The sequence below is a fragment of the Cervus elaphus genome, chromosome 24 (assembly GCF_910594005.1).
Source record: "Cervus elaphus chromosome 24, mCerEla1.1, whole genome shotgun sequence".
NCBI classification, from domain to species: Eukaryota; Metazoa; Chordata; class Mammalia; order Artiodactyla; family Cervidae; genus Cervus; species Cervus elaphus.
The window spans coordinates 32,791,885-32,814,828 of NC_057838.1; the positions used below are offsets into that span (position 1 = coordinate 32,791,885).

General features: G+C 40.9%; 1 non-coding gene across 1 annotated transcript; it reads left to right on the forward strand.

The window, feature by feature from the left end:
• The first annotated feature begins 12,124 nt into the window (after window positions 1-12,124).
• TRNAE-CUC lies at window positions 12,125-12,197 on the forward strand. Its single transcript has one exon. It is a non-coding gene; the product is annotated as a tRNA-Glu (tRNA).
• Window positions 12,198-22,944: the final 10,747 nt, after the last annotated feature.

Here is a 22,944-nt window from a genome sequence, read left to right on the forward strand (position 1 = left end):
AAGAAAGATGACCCAGAGTGGTGTCACATGCCTGGGTCCTGAGCAGACTCCGTCCCATGGCTGGACTGTCCTGGGGCTGAATGAGCTGGGGAGGATGTACATGGACTTGAGCACCAACCCCGCCCCCCAGACCTGTAGTGCCTGGGCCCCTCAGATGGGGCCCCAGATCCAGGCTGGCACTCCTGCAACTAAGCCAAGCCCAATACCTCCAAAGGATGGTGGAGCCAGTGGGTGGGCAGACCTTTGCAAACTCACTTGGTCTCCACGTCTCCTGGTGGTGGGGTTCCCATGCCCAGCCTCCTTCCTTAGGGCCACCCCAGCACCCTCCGCACAGCGCTTCTGCAGGGCTTGGGATTTGTCTGCGGGGGGCGGGCAACAGTAAAGAGGTAATGAGACACAAGCTCTCTAGGATGTTTGTTCAGGCACTTTCCACTGGAATTTACAACCCCACGATAGGACTTTCTCTAAGGCTCTAGCTGCCCGAGTTACCAGACTGGGGCAGGAGGAAGTGCTGCCGCCTTGTGGATGCCTCATGCAACTACAACTTGAAAACTGGTGCTTTGGGGCGCTCAAGCGTCTCAAGGCCAGTGGGGCTGTAAATGACCCCTGCCCTCAAGAAATGCCTTGTGGGAGGTAATTTGAACCAAGGCCAGTCTCATGAAGCCAATTTCAAGAACTGAATTATCCTCACACTCTTCAGGGAAAAAAAATGCCATGAAAAGATGTTCATCATCCCTAATGATTAGAGAAATGCAAATCAAAACAATGAGCTCTCCCAAAGCGCCAGTCATTAAAGAGGCTATTTACAATAAATACTACGAAGGCCTGCAGAAAACAAAACTACACTGTTGGTGGGAATGTACTTTGGTAACATGCACTATGGAGAATAGTATGGAAGTAAGTGTTAAGTAAGTAAGTGTTAAGTCGCTCAGTCGTGCCCAGCTCTTTAGGACCCCATGGACTGCAGCCCACCAGGTTCCTCTGTCCATGAGATTTTCCCGACAAGGATACTGGACTGGGTTGCCATTGCCTTCTCCAGGGGATCTTCCCGACCCAGGGATCGAACCCAGGTTTTCTGTACTGCAGGCAGATTCTTTACCGACTGAGCTACAAGGGAAGTTCTGACAAAACATGGTCTGTATGGAAGTTCCTTTAGAAAGAAAAGTAGAGAGCTACCATGAAATCCAGCAGTCCCACTCCTGGGTAGGCGTGTATCAGAGAAAGCCATCCTTCCAGAAGACACCTGCAACCCAAGGTTGCTGTAGCACTATGATAGCCAAGGCATGCGAACAAACCTCGGAAATGCTCTGGTTCCGTGTTACACATTCACTGAAGCACGTTTCCTTTTTCTCCTCCAGGACGCACAGAAAGACTGCATTTCTACAGCCTCCCTTGCAGTTAGGTTGGAGCAAATGGAACTGGGTTCTGAGTAAAGGAATTAGGGAAGTGCCTGCCCACACAGCTTCGGCCTTTCCTTGCGGTCACTTCTGGGCCATTTGTTTCCCATGTCCCTCTATGGAAAATTCCTGGGTCCCCGAGTCACCATGTGAGGGAAGCTGCCAAGGAAAGCATGGAGCATGAATTAAACGTGTGAAAGAGCAATGTTTGTTGTGTTAAGTTAAATACCCTCAGAGGTGTATTTACTGCTGTCAGAACTAATACACAACTCAAGAATGAATATCTTAAATCCCGTATGATATAACTTACATGCGAAATCTGAAATAGGACACAAGTGAATCTATGAAACAGACAAAATCACACAGAGAACAGTCCTGTAGTTGCCAAGGGGAGGGAAGTATTGGGATTAGCAGATACAAACCATTAATGTATAAATATATATGTTTTCACAGAGTGGATAAACAACAAGGTCCTCTGTACAGCACAGGGAACTATATCCAATATCCTGTGATAAACCATAATGGAAAAGAATATATGTGTAACTGAGTCACTTTTCTGAATAGCAGAAATCAACAGTGTAAATCAACTATACTCCAATAAAATTATTTTTAAAAATGAATGAATGTCTTGATGTCTGTACACATCTTGGGCAAAAGATCAGCTATGTAGGAACTAGACCCAAAGAGGAAGAGCAGACATAGCTAAGTCCTCTGCCAACAGCTCGGTGTATGACCATAAATGGAACACTTACCTCTTTGGGGCCTCCCAGAAATATTTGAGGGGATAGTCCAAGAAGAGTTCATTGCCAGCAATCACTTGAGTGGAACCATTAAGACATAATCTATTTTGGTGATGTCGCAGGTCTGTAAATTGGGATAATACTTGTGTTGTGCAAAATAAAAAATAAAAGCTGATCTCAGTACCCAGGTCCAAAATGATTAGCACAGTCATCCCCTTGCAAAGCTCTGCCTTTCATGTGTCTCAGGGGCCTTGTGAGCTCAGCACAACTATACAGCTCTAAACAAATAAAATGCTTACATTTCTGGCAGGCTAGAGACAATCTGTCCCAGAGCATGACTCGCTCCAGCAAATGGGAATCTACTTCCAACCTATGCCTTGAGGAAGGACTCTGACACTTATTTCACAAGTCAAGCCCGTATTTACTCATGTGGTAACCAGCCAACATATCCCTGGGACCAGTCCAAATAAGCAGTTGTACGAAAAATATTCAAAGAAAGAATGATAACCTGTGGAAATTGCATCATCATATATGACAAAGGCTGTCCACTCTTACTATTCACAATTATTCAGACACCCCTCCAGAGGTGTAAACTAGCAGTCATTTAGTTTGGGTATAAGGAAACCTTTCATCTGTATCTACAACTACCAGCTTATTTCATAATTTTAAACAGAAAATAATCATAGCAACATGATTGCATATTCCCAACCAAACTTGTGTGGTTTATCAAAAATATGAAGCGTGACCTCTTCATCTTTCTCCATTTGAACTGATAAAAGCCTCAGAACAAATCCAGTGGTCCACATTTGGTTCCAGTCCATTAGTCTGCCTACCTTCACGATAAAGCAAACTAAATTTTTTATTGTGTAGTGCTAAGGGAAATACTCCCCCCACTAGAGAACCTACACCTTTGAATTATTCATAGATTTCTCATTTCAAAGTCTGTTATAACTCAGGGTGCCTCTGGGAGTTAGGCACTTCATTTATAACTTTGATTGGCCTTCTGCACCTCAGCTGTGGGGAAAATGTGGCCTTAAATAAAGATAATTGGTATTAATGCCAAACTGAGTTTATATTTCCTATAAAAGAAAAGGAGGTATGTAAAGTCAACACAAATATTATGATCAACTATTTTTTAGAATATTTTAGGAGCTCAGTTTGTTTAAGTTTTATATGTTCTTGGGCAAATGTGAAATACTGAAATGCTTTACAAAATGGGCATTTAGAAGGTGAGAGAATGAAAATATAAGAAATATTTCTCCATAGTTTGTTTGATATTGAAAGTAGCATTCCCTACCGATCAGCGAAAGAGGGTTTCCTTTTCTCCACATCCTCTCCAGGATTTGTTTGTAGATTTTTTTGATGATGTCATTCTGACCAGTGTGAGGGGAAACTTAATCTTGGGGTGGGAGGTGAGAGGGAGACTCAGAGTGAATGTATATGACTCACTTTGTCATACGGCGGGAACCAACACAACACAGCACAACAACTGTAAAGCAGTTATCCTCCAATGTAAAAAAAATACTTAATTTTTTAAAAAGAAAGTAGCATTTCCTAGATCCTCGTTTTCAGAAATGACCTAACATCAGCAAGCTTCTAGGTGAAAGCCATTCATGACACAAGGCAGTTTTACAAAAGCCACCTACCTTTGACATAAAGGTGCTTATCTTTTCTGCTGTTGACGTATTCTTCCTTGCTTGGGGGTGGTGAAATAAAATTTTCATTTTAAGGTGGGACAAGGAAATTCAAACATAAAATTCTCTCTGTGTGTCTATCTGGGCCCCCTTCCTGTCGCCCTAATGAGTAGGGGACATCTGTACCCACACCAACCAGACCTCCTCAGAGGTGGAACCGCCTGATGGACCGGAAAGAGACTGTCTTTTCCTTTCTTCTGATGCAAGCAATGTAACTTCTTAAAAGAGCAGCTTTCTCTCTCAACTCTCTAGGGGTCATGGTGACTTGCTACTCTCTTTGTCCCTACTTACCTGGATTATAGGGCTTCCCAGGTGGTTCAGCAGTAAAGAATCTGCCAGCCAGTATAGGAGATGCGGAAGACTTGGGTCAGGAAGATGCCCTGGAGAAGGAAATGGCAACCCACTCCAGTATCCTGGCCTGGAGAATCCCATGGACAGAGGAACCTGGCGGGCTACAGTCTATGGGGTCGCAAAAGAGTCAGACACAATTTAATGACTAAACAATGAACAACAACCTGGATTCCATGTACCCTTGGTGGGCTTTCTGTAAAATACCAGTGTATCCTTTTGATGTATAATCGTTTGTCTCAAAAATGTATACAACTTTATCTTTGACTTGTAAATGGGTGAAATAGTTCTCAGATCTTTCTGAGAATCTGTCTCCTGGGTCATAATCCTCAGTTGGGTTCAAATGAAATTCTTTTTCCTTACCTTGATTGTTAATTGAACTTTCTTCTACCGTGGTGATTTTGCAGTAAATGTATATTATGTTATTGACCGTAGATGAGTAGTTCACATTTAAATTCATATATGTTGCTTAAAAATTTTCCATCTACAGTCATTTTGGGTGAGTTGCTAGGTCCTCAGAGCTTGTGCAATCAAGGAACACTTGTTTAAGGCCAGAACATTGCTGAGTTCTGATTAATGAACCTCTTAAGATCTGATTGTTCGCAACATCAAGTATGTGTTGACAATAGCACAGACCACACTGAACTCTCTTGCTATGAAGTCACTGACCAGCTATGAGGTAGCGGACCATGATCGATGTATGCTACACAACAATTACCCTGTTCTAAATAGTGGATTCTACATATGAAATGCCCAAAGCACAGTATGAGTCTCTAAGAAGAGCAGGAAAAAAAATCTGTACATGTATGCTGCAAGTCTGTGCAAGGTGCACAGGTGTGAATTTCACATTCACTTGAAATAATCATTTTTCTGTTCAGACAGTCAACCAGGAAGGTGTCCATTTTGTGATCTAACCTGAGTTCGGAGCACACTGGATGACCTCACCCTAGTTGACCTTACGGCAGAAACACTCCTTTGAATATTCTCCTGTATGGAAAGCAAGAGAAGAAAGAAACAGAGATTACATATGTAGCTACTGGAGCCTGGATTCTATTCAGAGAAGACAAGGATTCTGGCAATTTTCAGTGGTCTTCTGTGACAAAGAAAACCTTTTTCCCCTAAGAATTCATATTGTCATATAAATTGCCACATCACTGCTATCCTACTACTGACAACAATGAGAATGAACTTTGAGCACTTTCCTAACTATGTACCAAGCATGTCTATCTCATTGAATCCGCATAACTTCCTATGACACGACGAGGACGATTATCTCCCGTCTTGCTAGCACAGAAACCACGCCTCAGCAGGAAGTAATTCGTCTAAGGTCACGTGACCTAAAAGACTTGAGCCAGTTTTGAATCTGGAAACACTTCACTGACTACTGAGACCCTGCTCATTGCTCTCGTTATTCCCTTACTCTCCCTTTAAAAAGTAACCAGTCACCTCTGTATGAATTGAAGTTGAGTTCAGTTCACACTGGACTCTTTGCCCTACTGAAATAGTTATTTTGGATTAAAATCCATTCTTACCCCTATGGTGGGATGGAGAGAGAGTCGGGAGGGAGGGGACATATGTATACCTGTGGCTGATTCATGTTGATGTCTGGTACAGGCTAACACGATATTGTAGAGCAATTGTCCCCCGATAGTTGTATTTTGTTCTGTACTTCTCAATATTGTAAGTTATAATCTTTTCAAAAAATCCATTCTTATGCCTTTAATTAGTGTCCTGCTTGAATTCAGCAGAAGAGATGCAGAGTAAGATCCAAGGCTGGACCATGAAGGGCCTTGCAGCTTCTAGCTTCTCGAGAACACTCACCCTTGGAGATCTGAAACACCAGACTGAGGGGAACACAGAGAGATGATGCGTAGAAGACCTGAAACAACATGAAGAGATGTTTCTTATCAACTCAAGTCAGCCCATCTGAGTAGAAATCAGTTGTTCTCTCTGAAAAAAAGTGAAACTGTTGGTCGCTCAGTCCTGACTCTGTGACCCCATGGACTGTAGCCCACCAGGCTCCTCTGTCCATGAATTCTCCAGGCAAGAATACTGGAGTGTGTTGCCATTTCCTTCTCCAGGGGATCTTCCCGACCCAAGGATTGAACCCAGGTCTCCTGCACTGCAGGCAGAGTCTTTACCCTCTGAGCCCCCAGGGAAGCCCTGTTCTCTCTGAGCCCTGTCCAAACTGCAGATTTCTCAGCAGACTAACCGACGGCTGCATATTTTAGCCACTTAGTCTGAAGGGGTTTGCTCTACAGCAATAGGAAACTGCAGCGGCCACTGCCAAGCACGGCTCTTTTTATTCTCCCAGGATCCCTCTTGTTCTTCATCATTTTCAACTCTGAAGATCATGTTCAGCCCACCCCAGCTCACTCACTCACAGATACACTCACTGGGTTGAATGGAGATGGATATTGGTTAAGCACCAAGTCTAACTCAAGTCAGAAAGAAGGGAAAACGAACAAAAGAGAAAACCACCTACTTTCTCAAATGAAATGTTAGTGCATGTAAGAAAGTCTTTTCTTTCCTTCTTCTAAAAGGATATATGCTTCCTCATATAAAACAGCTCAGCTCTGTACTCTGTGATGACCTAGATGGTGTGTGGGGGGGGGCGGTGGTTGGTGGGGGTGTTGGGAGAGGTGGGAGGGAGGTTCAAGAGAAAGGATATATACATATATATATGATTCACTTTGTTGTATAGCTGAAACACAATATTGTAAAGCAATTATACTCCAATTAAAAATATATACACACACACACACACACACACACATGCTTCCAGTATGTGGTTTAATTTCTGTTTGCTGATGAGAATTTTTTTAAACAATTTTTGATTTTGAGTTAAATGATACCAGTTTCTGTTCAGAGTTCTAAAGTATAGAAATCTTGAATGATTTTTTATTTATATTTACATGTATTCAAACATGTTAAAAGGCTTATCTTGTGGCTCAGCAGTAGAGAATCTGCCTGCCATGCACGAGATGGGGCTTCAATCCCGGGGTCTGGCAGAAGCCTTGGAGGAGGGCATGGCAACCCACTCCAGTATTCTTGCCTGGGAAATCCTATGGACAGAGGAGCCTGGTGGGCTACAGTACGTGGGGTTACAAAGAGTCAGAAATGACTGAATTGACAGCACACACAAACATGTTAAAAATCAGCTTGCTTGTACCATCACTAATCTGTCTACACAGGTGATGTGGTTCAATATGGGACAGATTTCCTTCATCTGGATAAGGTTTCTAATATTGTAAACTTGAATTTATTGCAGAAACAGAAATCACATGAATGCCACAAATGTCACTGGACTGTTAGTTGCAAAGTAAAACAAACTGAAATGTACTTCTCCTGTGGGCTTCTGAGGGTCATGATCCTGGGAGGAGAAGGCGGCTTTGCTTGTATAAACCATGACTCCTGAACTTGCTTCAAACGGCACTTGCAGTCATCAGACCCCTGAGTGTTTACTAGTTTGCATTCTCTTCACTGGAAACTCACTGGTGCCTTTAGTGACAGCTTTGGTGCTTTGCTTTGCATTGTGCTTGACAGGGAGCTCGGCTGTTCAGCCACCGAATTTTTTTTCTTGTGAGTCTCATCAGTGCCCACTGTCCTGAGCTGCCGGATGCATGGAGGGCCTCCAGGATCTGCCTCAGTTTACCTCCTGTGTGAAGTTAGTTAGTCCCTTGTTAGTCAGGGACCCTATTATCCGTACCATCACACAGCCTACCTTAAGGTTCAGTTGGTATAAGTGGAACGTGGAAGGGCTGCTCTGTGACTAAGGCAGAGTTTGCAAAACCCCTCAGCAACTTGCAGTCTTTAAAGACCCACCTGTAAGCTTCAAGGGTTCTCATTCCAACAAATAAGAAAGGGTAACATTTTCTCAACACATAGTTTAACCACCAGAGAGAAAAGAAGAAGAAAATTCCTTTATCCCTGAAACTTAAACCAAGACTAAGAAAACACTCACATACCTAAAAGTCCTGAATTTTTCAGAATGATTTCAAATAATTGCTCTTTGGAGCCCATGTCTACCAAGATGTTCTAAGCAGTCACAAAATGCATGCCAAGTTTTGTTTCAAAACATATAGCCACCTACACATATGTTAGTATATTATGACATTTTAATTGTGAAAATGACAGGTTTTTAGTGATTCATAAATGAAACATCGAAGCCCTAAGTACTATCTTCTCTGCAAGTATAATATGTCCAGTTACTATATGAATTTTCTATGTATGTGTAGATGACACATTTTAATAAAACTTCATTACATTTTTCAACAACTCTGAGAAAGCACTGGCAATCCCATCAATAGCTCTGAACTTTTAGGAGATCTAAGAATGCAACAACACACAGGTACAGCCTCAGCGAGGCCAGCCCGCCTTGTAAAACTCCAGGAAGAGCAGAGCAGTGAGGGGCCCACATCAGATCTGTGCCAACAATATGCGCACAAAACGCCCCCAGGTGAGAGACCCTGCTTGTTCAGAAATACACAGGTCTTCTAACAAGGTGACTTCGTTTCCCAAGGTAAACGTCCTTTGCTTCTTCCAGCTTGCAAACCAAAGTAAAAGGAGATACAGCTAGGATGGTACAAGGTTTAAAATGGTATAATTGTAGGGAAGGACGGGGTGGAATGAATTAAGAGATTGGGATTCACATACATACACCACTGTGTAAATGGACAACTAATGAGAACCTGCTCGGGGAGTCTGCTCAGAGCTCTGTGGTGACCTTAAGGGGAGGGAAGTCTGAAAAGAGGGGATATATGTATACGTGTGGCTGATTCACTTTTCTCTACAACAGAAAATAATAACAAAACATTGTTAAGCAACTCTATGCCAATAAAAATTAATGTTTAAAATGTTCTAGAATAAACTTTTAAAAAGTCATTTCCCCAGATGTAAAACAAAGATGAATAATAGTATCTACCTTATAAAATGAACAGTAAACATTCAATCATTAACTATATATATATATATGTATGTGTGTGCGCACACGCATGTGTGTGTGTGTGTGTGTGTATGTATTTGTAGCATATTATCCAAAACCCCTGTGATAAAGTATCTAGGCCTGGAGGATGTGATAACTCCTGTAGTTGATCCTTTAAGAGACACAGAATGTTGTCTCATGTGACAGAGTTTCTCCAGTTTTTGTCATTCCCGCCCCGGTGGCTCAGCAGTAAGGAATCTGCCTACAATGCAGGAGCCACGGGAGACCTGGGTTCGATCCCTAGGTCAGGAAGATCCCCTGGAGGAGGGCATGGCAACCCACTCCAGTGTTCTTGCCTGGAGAATCCCCATGGACAGAGGATCCTGGTGGGTGACAGCACGTGGGGTCTCAGAGAGTTGGGCACCCCTGAAGCGACTTAGCATGGCACCCCCAACCCCAGGCCCAGGGACTGAATAGAAAATAGAGAAAGTGGAGGCAAGACCATGATTTTGGTTTCTCAGTTGGCTCAGAGACAAAATTCAGAGCAAAACATTTGAAAATTTATACTCCTGGCTGTAGAGGGCCCCAAGTATGAATATATTCATACTTCTGATCAAGGATAACCCTTCTCATACAAATAGAACATAATTCTTAAAATACTAGCTTTATTTCCATGGCTTGCTTTCTTTTTATTTAAATATATTTTTTGATGTCAACCATTTTTAAAGTCTTCATTGCTTATTTTACACGTTGCTTCTCTTTTATGTTTTAGTTTTTGGGCCTCGAAGAATTTGGAATCTTAGTTTGCAGATCTAGGATTGAGCCTGTGCCTCCTACATTGGAAGGTAAAGTCTTACTCATCGAAAACCAGGGAATTCTCCTATTCCATGGTTTTCCAAAGGAGAAGGAAGAACCAAAGACATGTAAGATGGCCCATGACCTCAACCTCATTAAATAAAAATAAAACTCCTTTGGGGCAGGACAATTTCATCACAGCTAAGTCAGCACATTATTATTGCTATCTTCTAGGTAGCAGAAAATATGGGAGACTTATCTGCATTCTAGCCGGTTCCTAGAATACTCCTACTAATGGTCTCCAAAACATCCCAGATTATTGCAACATCACCTTAATTCCCATTACAAATTTACAAAGGAAAGTTGAAGCTTCCCAAGTAAGCAGTAGAACGCTGGTCCTTTTTCAATGTTATCTTATTTACTCCTACAGGCAACAAATATTTACCGAATGTTTTCAAGCATGAGACAGTGAATTAAATAGATATGTATGGCCATCACCTCACCCTTTTTAAAAGATTATTAATTTATATTTAATTGCTTTACAATGTCGTGTTACTTTCTGCTGAACAACAAAATGAATCAGCTATGTGTATACATATATCCCCTCTCTCTTGCACCTCACCCTTTTAAAAAGAGATTTTACAAAATGGCTACAAATACCTACTAGATGGACAAACTAATACCAAAACACAAGTAGCCATGCAGACAAGGTCAACATGTTTTTCCCCCAAAAGACATTCTTGAGCTTCCTTTAAATTCAAAGACTTCTATCACACTGAAATATGCAATAACAAAGCAAAACTTAAACGGTCTGCATGAGATCACATAAAACCTTTGAACTTAAAGGATCCTGCAGAGTGCTGATTAAGTTCTTTGTCTAGAAGGATTAAATTTCCCCAGCCATTTACATTTCTAATCACAGGCTCTTAATGACCAAGGTGAATTAATATAAGTGATTAGTCTTGCTTACAGGAAAGCCAAGGCCTAGACCAGCAGCTCAGGCTCACAGACAATGACCCAGTTACTGTGTGATTCAGAAAGACTGAAGTCCATGTTTACACATGTCATATTCAGTGGTCTTCTGACCATGACACATGGCTCTTGATTGTACACCCTTTAATGCTTCATGATACGTATTTCATATTCAGAAAAGGTGAATTCCATCCCACCAAACCATCTGATCCCCCCTGTGTCCAGTGGCATCTACTATTAACTTTTGTAGGTATTAGCTATTATCTACTAGCTTTTATCAGGTCTCTACCCTGTAGCCAGAGTAATCTTTTCAAACACCCAGTCTTACTGCTTTGGAAACCAGCTTTTCCTCAAAAAGTGCACCATAAAATGGCCATGTGGTCCAGAAATCCCACTCCTACGCGTATACCCTGAGAAACCAAGGGCAGAACTCAAACAAATCCTCATACAATGAAGTTCAGTGCCACACCAGTCACAAAAGCCACAAGGTAGAAACAACCTGAATGACTATCAAAACGTGAATCAATAAACAAAGTGTGGTCTATCCAAACAAAAAAAATTAATCTGCCATAAAAAAAGGAATAAAATTCTGATCAACACTACAATATGTATGAACGCTGAAAATATTGTGTGTGCATGCTAAGTTGCTCAGTCATGTCTGACTCTTTGCGACCCTACGGACCATAGCCCACCAGGCTCCTCTGTTCACGGAATTTTCCAGGCAAGAATACTGCAGTGGATTGCCATTTCCTTTTCCAGGGTATCTTCCCAACCCAGGGATTGAACCTGCATCTCTTACGTCTCCTGCATGGCAAGTGGGTTCTTTACCACTAGCACCACCTGAGAAGCCCAGAAACATTGGATTAAGTGACAGAAGATAGACACTAAAGCACAAATCATGTCTGATTTCACTTATATGAAATATCTAAGACAGAAAAAATTTTTAAAGACAGAAAGTAGATTAGAGGTTACAGGGACTATGGGGAATGGAAAGTGGAATGGAAAGTATCTCACTTAATGTTTAGGGTGATAAAAATTTTTGGAAATAGAAAGTGGTAATTAATGGTTGTGCAACATTGGGAGAATAATTAATGGTTCTGAACTGTACGTGTGAAATATTACTGGTCTAAAATAATGTAACTCCATGGTTGATTCATGTCAATATATGACAAAACCCACTACAATATTGTAAAGTAATTAGCCTCCAACTAATAAAAATAAATGGAAAAAAAAAAAAGTAGATTTGGGGGGAGTTTCCTGGTGGTCCAGAGGCTAAGACTCTGCACTCTCAATGCAGGGGGCCCAGGTTTGATCCCTGGTTAGGGAACTAGATCCCACATGCTGCAACTAAGAGTCCGCATGCCACAAACTAAAAGATTCCACATGTTGCAACTGAGACCCAGCACAGTCAAGTAAATAAAACAATAGTAAGTAAATATTTTTTTTGGTGCCTTTATACAAATGAATATCACTCAGTGATAGATAGGAATGAAACTGGAACATTTGTAATGATGTGGATGAACCTAGAAACTGTCACACAGAGTGAAGTCAGAAAGAGAAACAAATGTAGTATATTAACACATTTATATGTGGAATCCAGAAAAATGGTTCTGATGAATGAACCTATTTGCCAGGCAAGAACAGAGACACAAACATAGAGAATGGACTTGGGGACACTGTGGCGGGGTGAGGAGTGGGGAGCCGGGAATGAACTGGAAGAGTAGCATTGACATACCAGACACTATGATGTGTAAAATGGTAGCTGGTGGGAAGCTGCTGTTACCACAAGGAGCTCAGCTCGGTGTTCTATGATGACCTAGAGGAGTGGGATGGAGCAAAGGTGGGAGGGAAGCTCGAGAGGGAGGGGATACATGTATACAATGCCTAATGTCATGTTGTTATACAAGCAGAAACTAACACAACATTGTAAAGCAATTATACTCCAACTTTTCTAAAAGGTAGCTTTATAATATACACTTTAACACAATAAAAACTAATTAATTAAATACCCAAAGATAAAAAAGTTACCAGTCTTACTAGGTGATTCCTCTGCTTAAGCCCCTTTCATTGAGGAGAAGAGAGTGAAGACCACAATGATACATGGCCCCCAGAGTACGGCTTCTCCATCTCCCCCACTTTAGTGAGTTCCACTCCTCTCTCTCCCCTTCATTCCTTACACTCTGGCTTTCTCTCAGTCATTTGAAAGCATTATGCCTCTCATAGTGCCCCTAAACAAGCTAGGTCCTCTTCCCATTTCACCCTTCAAATTTCAGCTTATTTCTTACAGTTTTAAGGAAGGCTTTCTCATCCAACAGGTCAGATCCTCCTATTTTGCTCTGGAACTCTCTCTCTCACTCACACACACAAACACATAATTTCTCCTTTACAATGCTTACTATATTTTAGATTTATTGTTATGTTTGTGTGTGTTTTGTAGGCAGCTTCCAAGACAGCACCCAGGGATCACCACCTCCTTGGAGGGACACCCTTGTGTGGTCCCCCCTCCCACTGATCCAGAGCTGATTTGTGTGACAAACAAAAGAGGACAGAAGTGACTTCTGAGACTTGGTTTTCAAAGACTGTTGATTCGCTCTCTGATTCTCATCACTTGCTCCAGGGGGATGCTCTATCATGAGGAGCCCTGTGTAGAGGGGACCATGCGGACAGGACGACAGCCTCGTGAGTGAGCATGAAGTGCTTGCTTCAGTCTCTGTCAGAGCTGCAGGGACTCCAGCGCTTACCGACAACATGCACACAGTCTCCTAAGACACTCTGAGCCAGACCCACCTGGCCAAGTGTCTTGCTGCTCCCAATCCCCTGATCCTTAGAAACTGAATGAGATAATCCATGTTTGTTGTTTTAAACTGATAATTTTTATATAGAGATAGATATGATTATTTGATGAATATGATTATTATTTGATTAATATTCCCCTTCACATTCAAGGAGAACAAAAACTTTTCCTTGCTGTACTCCCCAATTATATAGCCAATGTCTATCACAGTATCTGACATAAAGTAGACATTCAATAGATATTTGTTTAATGAATGAATGAATGAGTAAACCCCAGTGACTTCACACATCTACTAAAAGAAGATAGGAATTTTACATGCCTTACTGACATGGGATGGCCTGGGTCATTCAGAACCAAGATCTGTTGACATAGCTTTGAATGTAAGCCATAGTTCATTCACAAGCACTCCAGGGAAGACAAATCAGTACTCATGGCTTTAGTTAATAGACCATGCAACTTGACAACTTGGAAAAAGTCAATTTAGATGCTTTTACATGCAACGGAGAATATTAAAAAGGTACCACCACAAACAGTGCAGAGCCATTCCTTTATAGAGATTGAAGGCCCTGCCAGGTGTGAGAGGGTTGAAGGGAATGAAAAGGACAAGGTGAACGTGAGGCAGAGACTTACATGAGAGAAGTACATTTTCTGCCATCATTGCGATGGACAGTTTTCTTTGGAAAACAGCTCAAATTCAACTAATGCATTTTGCTCCCTTAATGCAAAGATAACTTTTTAAATGATATTCCAGTTCCAGGAATGATAGTTAAATGGGGGAAAAAAGGCACAAAAAGGTGCTCAAATACAATAAAACCTGGAAAGCAACTGCTTTAGCATCAATCTTGACATTAAGCCATTATAAAAACAAGCCAAGTTTAGACACCAAGACTTCTGAGCATCTATTTTCCTTGAAGAATAATATTACCAGCTCAATAGCACACGTCTAAAACGCTTAAACCTGCTCTTCATCCAAGAAAACAATGGATCTCCCCTGGCCTCCTCCATTGGACCAACTCACTCCCTGAACATATCTTGGATCAATGGAATATGAAAGCATAGAATCATAGAGAAAAAGAGAGAAAGAAACATAGAACTTGAGATTAGAAACAGCCAGGCAAAATCCCGAAGAGATTATGAAAGCAGAACTGGGACAGCAAGCATGAAGGTACCAAAGAACTGTTAAAGGGGAGAATTAATGGTGCTCACAGTTATTATATTTGTACCCCCTCTCTTTAAACACAAATTTTCATGGTGTACTTTTTCATATGAATGCAGTAGGTAACAGTTCAGTTCAGTCGCTCAGTCGTGTCCAACTCTTTGCGACCCCATGGACTGCAGTATGCCAGGCTTCCATGTCCATCACCAACTCCCAGAACTTACTCAAACTCATGTCCATCGAGTTGGTGATGATGCCATCTAATGATCTCATCCTCTGTCATCCCCTTTTTCTCCGGCCTTCAATCTTTCCCAGCATCCGGGTCTTGTCCAGTGATGAGTCAGTTCTTTGCATCAGGTGGCCAAAGTATTCGCATTTCAGCTTCAGCATCAGTCCTTCCAATACATATTCAGGACTGATTTCCTTTAGGATTGACTGGCTGGATCTCCTTGCAGTCCAAGGGACTCTCAAGAATCTTCTCCAACACCACAGTTCAAAAGCATCAATGCTGCGGTGGTCAGATTTCTCTGTAGTCCAACTCTCACATCTATACATGACCACTGGAAAAGCCATTACCTTTGACTAGATGGACCTTTGTTGCCAAAGTAATGTCTCTGCTTTTTAATATGCTGTCTAGGTTGGTCATAGCTTTTCTTCTAAGAAGCAAGTGTCTTTTAATTTCATGACTCAAGTCACCATCTGCAGTGATTTTGCAGCCCAAGAAAATAAGATTGTCACTGTTTCCACTGTTTCCCTATCTATTTGCCATGAAGTGATGGGACCAGATGCCATGATCTTCATTTTCTGAATGTTGAGTTTTTTTTTTTTTTCATGTTGTTTCAAATGGCAGAATTTCATTCTTTTTTTTTTTTAATTTTAATTTATTTTATTTTTTCAGTGGGTTTTGTCATACATTGACATGAATCAGCAATAGATTTACACGTATTCCCCATCCCGATCCCCCCTCCCACCTCCCTCTCCACCCGATTCCTCTGGGTCTTCCCAGTGCACCAGGTTCGAGCACTTGTCTCATGCATCCCACCTGGGCTGGTGACCTGTTTCACCATAGATAATATACATGCTGTTCTTTTGCAACATCCCACCCTCACCTTCTCCCACAGAGTTCAAAAGTCTGTTCTGTACTTCTGTGTCTCTTTTTCTGTTTTGCATATAGGGTTGTCGTTACCATCTTTCTAAATTCAATATATATGTGTTAGTATGCTGTAATGTTCTTTATCTTTCTGGCTTACTTCACTCTGTGTAAGGGGCTCCAGTTTCATCCATCTCATTAGAACTGGTTCAAATGAATTCTTTTTAACGGCTGAGTAATATTCCATGGTGTATATGTACCACAGCTTCCTTATCCATTCATCTGCTGATGGGCGTCTAGGTTGCTTCCATGTCCTGGCTATTATAAACAGTGCTGCGATGAACATTGGGGTGCACGTGTCTCTTTCAGATCTGGTTTCCTCAGTGTGTATGCCCAGGAGTGGGATTGCTGGGTCACATGGCAGTTCTATTTCCAGTTTTTTAAGAAATCTCCACACTGTTCTCCATAGCGGCTGTACTAGTTTGCATTCCCACCAACAGTGTAAGAGGGTTCCCTTTTCTCCACACCCTCTCCAGCATTTATTGCTTGTAGACTTTTGGATAGCAGCCATCCTGACTGGCGTGTAATGGTACCTCATTGTGGTTTTGATTTGCATTTCTCTAATAATGAGTGATGTTGAGCATCTTTTCATGTGTTTGTTAGCCATCTGTATGTCTTCTTTGGAGAAACGTCTGTTTAGTTCTTTGGCCCATTTTTTGATTGGGTCATTTATTTTTCTGGAATTGAGCTTCAAGAGTTGCTTGTATATTTTTGAGATTAATCCTTTGTCTGTTGCTTCGTTTGCTATTATTTTCTCCCAATCTGAGGGCTGTCTTTTCACCTTACTTATAGTTTCCTTTGTAGTGCAAAAGCTTTTAAGTTTCATTAGGTCCCATTTGTTTAGTTTTGCTTTTATTTCCAATATTCTGGGAGGTGGGTCATAGAGGATCTTGCTGTGATTTATGTCGGAGAGTGTTTTGCCTATGTTCTCCTCCAGGAGTTTTATAGTTTCTGGTCTGACATTTAGATCTTTAATCCATTTTGAGTTTATTTTTGTGTATGGTGTTAGAAAGTGTTCTAGTTTCATTCTTTTACAAGTGGTTGACCAGCTTTCCCAGCACCACTTGTTAAAGAGGTTGTCTTTTTTCCATTGTGTATCCTTGCCTCCTTTGTCAAAGATAAGGTGTCCATAAGTTCGTGGATTTATCTCTGGGCTTTCTATTCTGTTCCATTGATCTATATTTCTGTCTTTGTGCCAGTACCATACTGTATTGATGACTGTGGCTTTGTAGTAGAGTCTGAAGTCAGGCAGGTTGATTCCTCCAGTTCCATTCTTCTTTCTCAAGATTACTTTGGCTATTCGAGGTTTTTTGTATTTCCATACAAATTGTGAAATTCTTTGGTCTAGTTCTGTGAAAAATACCGTTGGTAGCTTGATAGGGATTGCACTGAATCTATAGATTGCTTTGGGTAGAATAGCCATTTTGACAATATTGATTCTTCCAATCCATGAGCATGGTATGTTTCTCCATCTGTTTGTGTCCTCTTTGATTTCTTTCATCAGTGTTTTATAGTTTTCTATGTATAGGTCTTTTGTTTCTTTAGGTAGATATATTCCTAAGTATTTTATTCTTTCTGTTGCAATGGTGAATGGTATTGTTTCCTTAATTTCTCTTTCTGTTTTTTCATTGTTAGTATATAGGAATGCAAGGGATTTTTGTGTGTTAATTTTATATCCTGCAACTTTACTATATTCATTGATTAGCTCTAGTAATTTTCTGGAAGAGTCTTTAGGGTTTTCTATGTAGAGGATCATGTCATCTGCAAACAGTGAGAGTTTCACTTCTTCTTTTCCTATCTGGATTCCTTTTACTTGTTTTTCTGCTCTGATTGCTGTGGCCAAAACTTCCAACACTATGTTGAATAGTAGTGGTGAGAGTGGGCACCCTTGTCTTGTTCCTGATTTCAGGGGAAATGCTTTCAATTTTTCACCATTGAGGGTGATGCTTGCTGTGGGTTTGTCATATATAGCTTTTATTATGTTGAGGTATGTTCCTTCTATTCCTGCTTTCTGGAGAGTTTTAATCATGAATGGGTGTTGAATTTTGTCAAAGGCTTTCTCTGCATCTATTGAGATAATCATATGGTTTTTATCTTTCAATTTGTTAATGTGGTGTATTACATTGATTGATTTGCAGATATTAAAGAATCCTTGCATTCATGGGATAAAGCCCACTTGGTCGTGGTGTATGATTTTTTTAATATGTTGTTGGATTCTGTTTGCTAGAATTTTGTTAAGGATTTTTGCATCTATGTTCATCAGTGATATTGGCCTGTAGTTTTCTTTTTTTGTGGCATCTTTGTCTGGTTTTGGAATTAGGGTGATGGTGGCCTCATAGAATGAGTTTGGAAGTTTACCTTCCTCTGCAATTTTCTGGAAGAGTTTGAGTAAGATAGGTGTTAGCTCTTCTCTAAATTTTTGGTAGAATTCAGCTGTGAAGCCATCTGGTCCTGGGCTTTTGTTTGCTGGTAGATTTTTGATTACAGTTTCGATTTCCTTGCTTGTGATGGGTCTGTTAAGATCTTCTATTTCTTCCTGGTTCAGTTTTGGAAGGTTATACTTTTCTAAGAATTTGTCCATTTCATCCAAGTTATCCATTTTATTGGCATAGAGCTGCTGGTAGTAGTCTCTTATGATCCTTTGTATTTCAGTGTTGTCTGTTGTGATCTCTCCATTTTCATTTCTAATTTTGTTAATTTGGTTCTTCTCTCTTTGCTTCTTAATGAGTCTTGCTAATGGTTTGTCAATTTTGTTTATTTTTTCAAAAAACCAGCTTTTAGCTTTGTTGATTTTTGCTATGGTCTCTTTAGTTTCTTTTGTATTTATTTCTGCCCTAATTTTTAAGATTTCTTTCCTTCTGCTAACCCTGGGGTTCTTCATTTCTTCCTTCTCTAATTGGTTTAGGTGTAGAGTTAGGTTATTTATTTGGCTTTTTTCTTGTTTCTTGATGTGAGCCTGTAATGCTATGAACCTTCCCCTTAGCACTGCTTTTACATGTTGAGTTTTAAGAAAGCTTTTTCACTCTCCTCTTTCATTTTCATTAAGAGGCTCTTTAGTTCTTCTTCACCTTCTGCCATAAGGGTGGTGTCATCTACATATCAGAGGTTATTGATATTTCTCCTGGCAATCTTGATTCCAACTTGTGCTTCATCCAGCCCAGCGTTTCTGATGATGTACTCTGCATATAAGTTAAATAAGCAGGGTGACAATATATAGCCTTGACATACTCTTTTCCTGATTTGGAACCAGCCCACTGTTCCATGTACAGTTCTAACTGTTGCTTCTTGATCTACACACAGATTTCTCAGGAGGCAGGTAAGGTGATCTGGTATTCTCAACTCGAAGAATTTTTCAGTTTGTTGTGATCCACACAATCAAAGGCTTTGGCATAATCAATAAAGCAGAAGTAGATGTTATTTCTGTAACTCTCCTGGTTTTTTAATGATCCAACAGATGTTGGCAATTTGATCTCTGGTTCCTCTGCCTTTTCTAAATCCAACTTGAACATCTAGAAGTTCATGGTTCTCATACTGTTGAAGTCTGGCTTGGAGAATTTTGAGCATTACTTTACTAGCATGTGACTTGAGTGCAACTGTGCAATAGTTTGAACATTGTTTGGCATTGCCTTTCTTTGGGATTGGAATGAAAACTGACCTTTTCCAGTCCTGTGGCCACTGCTGAGTTTTCCAAATTTGCTGGCATATTGAGTGCAGCACTTTCACAGCATCATCTTTTAGGATTTGAAAGAGCTCAACTGGAATTCCATCACCTCCACTAGCTTTTTTCATAGTGATGCTTTCTAAGGCCCACTTGACTTTGCATTCCAGGAAATCTGACTCTAGGTGAGTGATCACACCATTGTCATTATCTGGATCATGAAGATCTTTTTTGTATAGTTCTTCTGTGTATTCTTGCCACCTCTTAGTATCTTTTGCTTCTGTTAGGTCCATCCCATTTCTGTCCTTTATTGTGCCCATCTTTGCATGAAATGTTCCCTTGGCATCTCTAATTTTCTTGAAGAGATCTCTAGTCTTTCCCATTCTACTGTTTTCCTGTATTTTTTTTTTCTTTTGCATTGTTCACTTAAGAAGGCTTTCTTATCTCTCCTTGCTATCTTCTGGAACTCTGCATTCAGATGGGTATATCTTTCCCTTCATCCTTTACCTTTCACTCCTCTTCTTTTTTCAGCCATTTTTATGGCCTCCTCAGACAATCATTTTGCCTTTTTGCATTTCTTTTTCTTGGGGATCGTCTTGATCACAGCCTCCTGTACAATGTCACAAACCTCTGTCCATAGTTCTTCAGGCACTCTATCAGATCTAATCCCTTGAATCTATGTGTCACTTCCACTGTACAATCATAAGGGATTTGATTTTGGTCATACCTGAATGGTCTAGTGGTTTTGCCTACTTTCTTCAATATAAGTCTGATTGTGACAATAAGGAGTTCATGATCTGAGCCACAGTCAGATCCCAGTCTTATTTTTGCTGATTATATGGAGCTTCTCCATCTTAGCTGCAAAGAATATAATCAATCTGATTTTGGTGCTGACCATCTGGTGATGTCATGTGTAGTCTTCTCTTGTGTTGTTGGAAGAGGGTGTTTGCTATGACCAGTGTGTTCTCCTGACAAAACTGTGTTAGCCTTTGCCCTGTTTCGTTTTGTACTTCAAGGCCAAATTTGCCTATTACTTTGGGCATCTCTTGACTTCCTACTTTTGCATTCCAGTTCCCTATGATGAAAAGGACATTTTTTTGGAGTGTTAATTCTCGAAGGTCTTGTAGGTCTTCATAGAACTGTTCAGCTTCTTCAGCATTACTGGTTGGGGCATGAACTTGGATTTCTGTAACATTAAATGTATACAACTTAGATTTTCACAGAAAAGCATATTTATTGCGGGGAGGCCCAAAGACTGGTAGCCAGATATATATGGCTGTATATGTATGTATGTGTATATGTGTGTGTATGTATATACACACACACACACACACACACACACATACACATCTCTAACCCAAGCGGCTATATTCTCAATACATAACAATAAGAAAAATCAAGTTGGGACCAGAGTTGAAGTATAGAAGTTTAATAGAGTGGGAAAGAACTCTGCATCTTATTTGTTGTTGTTGTTGTGTTTAGTTGCCAAGTCATGTCCAACTCTCATGCAGCCCCGTGGACTGTTGTCTCCCAGGTTCCTCTGACCATGGGATTTTCCAGGCAACAAGACTGGCGTGGGTTGCCATTTCCTTCTCCAGGGACTCTTCCTGACCCAGAAGTTGAACCCTCAAATCCTGCATTGCAGGTGGATTATTTACCACTGAGTCACCTGGGAAGCCCCTTTATTATTTTTACATTTGTAAAATCACTAATTCTAATTCGTAAAATTAGCAATCACTAATTCTCCTGTGTTATTTCTCTGGTCTCTCTTCTGATTACTTCCCCTGTCATTTGACTCTGCACATGTCTTCCTTAGAGAGAAGGTATAGACAGCAGATGGGGAATTAATGTGAAAGGCCAGGCTGAGGGATTGAGACACAGACCAGTGGGAACTGGAACTGCTGAGGATACTGGCAGGAATGTATCAGCTGTGGAGCAGGGAGATTATTCTGAAAATAATATTTAAGGTACGCTTTAAAAAATAGTTAAAAAAAAGATTAGAGAAGCTAGGGTTGGAGGGGATGGTAAGCAAAAAATAACTGACTAGGAGCAATTTTTTAAAAATGGAAACGGGGGATAAATCATTGGAAGGATATTTGGTAGGTCAAAGAATCCAAGAGAAGGTTGAAGGTTGATTTTACATGGACTTTGGAAAGTCCATGATCCAGAGCAACTGAGGAAATTCAGGTAAGTGGGAATTCATGGGTATTTTCTTCCAGAATAGGTCAGTGGGAAGAATCAGGATCAGTTATGTTCCTTCTTTGAGTCACTTTTCAGAGATTCAACTCTCATGAAGGCTTGTTGTACCTGTCAACACCCTGGCCAGGAGAGGGAATCCATCCTGATTTGTAGTCCCTTCAAGACTTAAGTGTTTTCCCCTCAACTTTAAAAAGAAGATTGGATACTGCCCTTTAAGTTAAAAAGGAGGGCTTCCCTGGTGGTCCAGTGGTTAAAAATCTGCCTTGCAATGCAGAGGACACTGGTTCGATCCCTGGTCCAGGACAATTCCACACGCTGAGAGGCAACTAAGCCCATTCACCACAACTGCAGAACCAGCCCTCCAGAACCCTTGAGCCTCAACTACTGAAGCCTGAGTGCCCTGGAACACGTGATCCACAACAAAAACAAGCCACCACCCTGAGGAGCCCCTAGTCAACTAGCGAGCAGCTCCCATTCCCTGCAACTAGAGAAAGTCCACATAGCAGTGAAGACCCAAGGCAACCAAAGATAAAAATAAGTGAAAGCCGTTAAAAAGAATTCATTTGAATCAGTCCTAATGAGATGGATGAAACTGGAGCCCCTTATACAGAGTTAAGTAAGCCAGAAAGATAAAGAACATTACAGCATACTAACACATATATATGGAATTTAGAAAGATGGTAACGATAACCCTATATGCAAAATGGAAAAAGAGACACAGAAATACAGAACAGGCTTTTGAACTCTGTGGGAGAATGTGAGGGTGGGATATTTCAAAAGAACAGCATGTATACTATTTATGGTGAAACAGATCACCAGCCCAGGTGGGATGCATGAGACAAGTGCTCGGGCCTGGTGCACTGGGAAGACTCAGAGGAATCGGGTGGAGAGGGAGGTGGGAGGGGGGATCGGGATGGGGAATACGTGTAAATCTATGGCTGATTCATATCAATGTATGACCAAAAAAAAATTTAAAAAAGTTTTAAGTTAAAAATGATACCAGGCAGACAAACACAATGGCTGTCCATATGTGGTCCAGCAAGGAACTACTGTCCTAACTCAGCCCTAAAGAAATGAGAAATGATAGGGTACAGACCAAGCCCAGGGTTACTGCCTA